We start from the raw sequence: 4929 nt of genomic DNA, 5'->3' as shown, positions 1-4929 counted from the left end.
TTTTGGATGTTTGTTTTTTTTGTAATTGTCATTTGGGTGTGATGATCCCTTTTATACTTTTTTATATATTTATTTCAAAATTTATCCCATTTGCTCCCCAATTTACACAGCCAGTTACCTGAGTGATGCCCCAACACCAGGAGTGTGAAAAGTTGCACATGCTTCCACCGATACATGTGGAGTCAGCCACTGCCTCTTTTTGAACTGCTGCTGATGCAGCATTGCAGAGTAGTATCACAGTGCACTCGGAGGAAAGCGCAGTGACTCGGTTCTGATACATCAGCTCACAGACGCCTTGTGCTGCAGACATCACCTTTTTTGAGTAATGTGGGGAGAGGGCGGCATCTACCCACCCAGCTGATGGCAAGCTGCATGAACGGGATTCACACCAGCAATCTCCCGATCCTAGTGGCAGCCCCTTAGTCAGCTTGACCACTCTTGAGACTCAAGTAGCCTCTTGGGCCGCAATCCTGCAGTACATTTGCCCACTGATGAGGCTGGGCATCCCAGCTGGTCCCATAAATGCTCTATTGGCATTAAGTCTGATGAAGCAGGCAGGCCAAAGATGTGTCACAGTCTGCTGGAGACATTCCTGTGAAACTCCTGCAGTGGGTGGGTGAGCATTATCCTGCTGAAAGTAAAGCCAATTGAAAGCCCCGCCATAAGAGGAAATGCATATGGCAGCAGGATGCTCTGCACATGCCACTGAACTGATGGTGTCCATTATATTACTATTTAGGTAGCGTGTTTAATTCCCCAGTTTGCCACGCCAACATTTGGGGCAACTTGTGGCTTCATGACGAAGCCAGGATCATTTAAAGCTGTCTGACCAGTGGTAGGATGTTCCTTCCTTGTATAGCTCTGGGGAAAAAACAAGAGACCACTTCAGTTTTTCTGAATTTGCTATTTATAAGTGTATGTTTGAATAAAATGAAAATTGTTGTTTTATTCTATAAACTACGAACAACAATTCTCCCAAATTTTAAATACAAATATTGTCACTTAGAGTATTTATTTGTAGAAAATGAGAAATGGCTGAAATAACAATAAAGATGCAGAGCTTTTAGACCTCAAATAATGCAAAGAGAACTAGTTTTAACTGTTCAGAAATCAATATTTGGTGGAATAACCATGGTTTTTAATCATAGTTTTTATGCGGTTGGCATGTTCTCCTCCACCAGTCTTACACACTGCTTTTAGAAACTTTAAGCCACTCCTGGTGCAAAAAATCAAGCAGTTCAGCTTGGTTTGATGGCTTGTAATCATCCATCTTCCTCTTGATTATATTCCAGACGTTTTCAATTTGGTAAAAAAAAAAAAATTTAAACTCATCATTTTTAAGTGGTCTCTTATTTTTTCTCAGCGCTGTATTTGAATTCATGTAGTAGTATTCCAACTCACCACTAGGTGGCAAACTAAGACAAACATCATTTCACCTATCTGTCTCCCCATCTGTAAAGAAAACCAAGTTTGTTATATGGGAGTATATTATAGAGAGCAGAAAAGCTAGATTTCTTGACCAATCCTGATCAATAAAGCAAAGATTTGTTTAAAAAAAAAATTCACTCACTTCTTCTGCTTATTCAACAAAATAATCCATCAGCATGTCTGGGTCTGTGTGTAACAGCTTTGGCAAATGCTACAGGCCTCTTGAGGTGTTTACTCAGTAATAGGGAGTCTCTGGCTGATAGATTTTCACTAAATCTTCAGATGCATTTAAAGTCAGGACAGTGACTTGGCAGATTCTTCTGGGCACAGACACAGCAAGACGTCCAATAGAGAAATACAACACCAAGTCAGAAAACATTGTAACTGTATTTTAAAGAAAAACAAAAACAAAATAAAGTAATATACAATGATTCTTACATTTACTTTGTCATTTATTTGTTTGCAGACAATATGAACCCCAGATAGTTCAAGTTTTGCTAAGAAAAAAAAATCCTGCATTTTATGCCTGAACACATGCCAAAAGAAAAATTTGCATTGACAGTTAACCATCTAAAACATTTGAAATCTTCAGTCATTTATTCCCACAGCAACCTGTAACTTAAGCCCCATTCATGAGAAACTCTTGCAATATGTGGGCAAGCATTATCCTGCTGTAAAAGGGAACACATGATTTTAGCAAGGATTACATATATCATACACTGCCTGGCCAAAAAAAAAGCTCTCACACACTAATATTTTGCTGGACTGCCTTTAGCTTTGATTGCAGCACACATTCACTGTGGCATTGTTTCAATAAGTTTCTGCAATGTCACAAAATGTATTTGAATCCAGCGTTGCATTAATTTTTCACCAAGATCTTGCAGCAGCATTGATGATGGTTGAGTCTGGCCGTTGTACAAAGCCTTCTCCTTCCTGCACATCCCAAAGATTCTCAATGAGGTTCAGGTCTGGACTCTGTGGTGAACAATCCATGTATGAAAATGATGATCTCATGCTCCCTGAATCACTCTTTCACAATTCCAGCCCCATGAATCCTGACATTGTCATCTTGGAATATGGCAGAGCCATCAGGGAAGAAAAAAATCCATTGATGGAATAACCTGGTCTATATTCAGTATATTCAGGTAGTCAGCTGACCTCATTCTTTTAGCACATACTGTTGCTGAACCTAGACCTGACTTTTTGTTTTTGGCCAGGCAGTGTATATTGTGTGTGTGTGTGTGTGTGTGTGAAATGGCAGGGTTATTTACACTAGGCACACTGTACGCAAATGCATGGATACATGCTAAGATAAGACCTAGTGAAGTAAATACAGACGCACATAGACAGACGTACAGCCAGACAGACAGCAAACATGAGTCATCTTACTTTCTCTGCCTAGCAGAGGTTGGGCACACATTCAAACTTCATTTTTCTATCTTTCAGAAACAGCAAAGATAAGCTGTGTGATGCGTGTCAGTTAGCATAAGCGCTTCCCTTTAGCCTCTGCCTCTGTCTATATCTGCCATGACTTGCAGTTTGTTTGGAGGCCCTATTTTTTCCCTGAATACGTATTTTACTCCTCTGCCCGTCCCTTTCTTCCTCTCTGGCTTGCAGTATTTGTCTTTCAGCAGCACTTTGTATCAGGATTCATCTTCATTCAGCCTCTCTTGTCTTTTCCTTTCTCCTGTTTTCAATAGCTGCAGCTGCAGACGTGGCTAACAAAAGACACTTCTGTTCTCGACAGATAGATCCTGTTTAAGCACATTTAAACAGACAATATACACTATCGGCTGCAATAACTGCAAAGTCTCTGTCACTTATGTTTTAGTTTTTTATTTGTTTAAAAACATCTAGCTGCAGGGCAAGGGCTCCAGCTAGTGTGGGAATTAGCCAGGTGGCTAACAGGCTACCAGAGGTGGATCACTCTACCTAGTACATCTGGCTAGTTAAAGTGTTGTGTAATGCTGGAGTTACAAAAATACATAACCAAGATACAAGGTTTATGAAAGCCTTTTTAACCACTTGAAAAACAATAAGGGTCCTCCCATAAGTCATGATTATGAGATACTAAATCATAATTCTAAGATTCTAGGTCAGACTTACAAGATACTACTATGTCATAATTATGAGATTCTAAGTCATAATTATTAGATACTAAGTAATAATTATGAGACACTATTTCATAATTATTAGATACTAAGTAGAACTTCACAATGCTAAAATAAGAAATGGGAGCAAGAGACTAAAGATTTTGAGTGGGCAAACAACAGTTTATCTGAAATAGACTGATAGCTATATTGACCATAACTCAAAAAACCTGAAACCCCATCAAAATAGAAATCAAATTGTCAAGGAAAAGGACTCAGTGATGAGTTGCTCCATCATTCTTGTTGATCACTTTAAACAATTAGTTAGGCCTGCTTGATGCAGGTGTTTCAATGAGACTTGTGGAAACATTACTCCAAATGTTGAAGATGGCTCCATGAAGGGTATCCACTGACTGGAACTGATGTCCATTTTTATAAACATCCTTTGCCATTCATTCATCCAAATGTTCTCAATCGGATTCAGATCAGGGGAACATGCAGGCTGGTCTAAAAGAGTGAACTGCAGCAGTGTTCTGTTAAAAAAAAAACCAGCCATTACCACATAGACTAGGGCCCTCAGTCTTGAAGGATGCCCTCTGCAACATCTCCACATACCACATGCCTCTACACAACCTGAAACTCCATTGTTACATTGAAGAAAAAAATTACCCCAAATCATGATTTTGACCTTAATTTGGGTTGAGGATTGTCCTGTGTCTTGAAAGACAGCCTATCAGATCTTGCAGCTCAGCAAAGGTGATTTTTTTGTGCCTACTTCTGGACATTTTGGTTTCATAAACTTAACTTAAAATGTATTATCTTCTAATAAATGGAAAATAACTGTCTTACTGTGTCCATGGTACGTTGTGAGAAGCCTTGCTTATGCAGCTCAACAATCCTACCATGTCCTACCAAGTTAGTGAGCTTTTTTTCATTTGCCATCAGGAGATCTTGTCAGTGTGAATACTTTATTACATTGAATCCACATTTTTTCACAGATTTTTATTTTTTAAAGGACTTAAAAAAACATATTTGAGTGTAAATGCAGTTGTCAGTAAATTGTGAAGCTTTACTTAGAACCTTCTTAACCTACTTAGTATGTAGTGCTCATCACTTCTTAGCAGTTAGTGTGGGTGCATACCAATTTTTTTCACGTGAAAGGAAATACACCATGTCCCTTCAGGAGCTCCTGAAGTGTCTATAGTAAGCCTTTTTAATTTTTCTGTTTTGAATACAGGTGTCTTTTTGGGTCTATAATAATTAAAAACAAATAAATAAAGCATCGAGATGGTATATGTGATGTGGTTGTGGATGTTTTTTGGGCGTGGGATTTGGGAGGGTTTAGGGGCGTGTCCTGGTGCCGGTGGGTGTGGCTGAGGGTGAAGGGAGCTTGGCATCAGGGAGGGGCGGG

The sequence above is a fragment of the Astyanax mexicanus genome, chromosome 21, assembly GCF_023375975.1.
Source record: "Astyanax mexicanus isolate ESR-SI-001 chromosome 21, AstMex3_surface, whole genome shotgun sequence".
Lineage (NCBI taxonomy): Eukaryota > Metazoa > Chordata > Actinopteri > Characiformes > Acestrorhamphidae > Astyanax > Astyanax mexicanus.
This window is presented reverse-complemented; position numbering follows the sequence as displayed.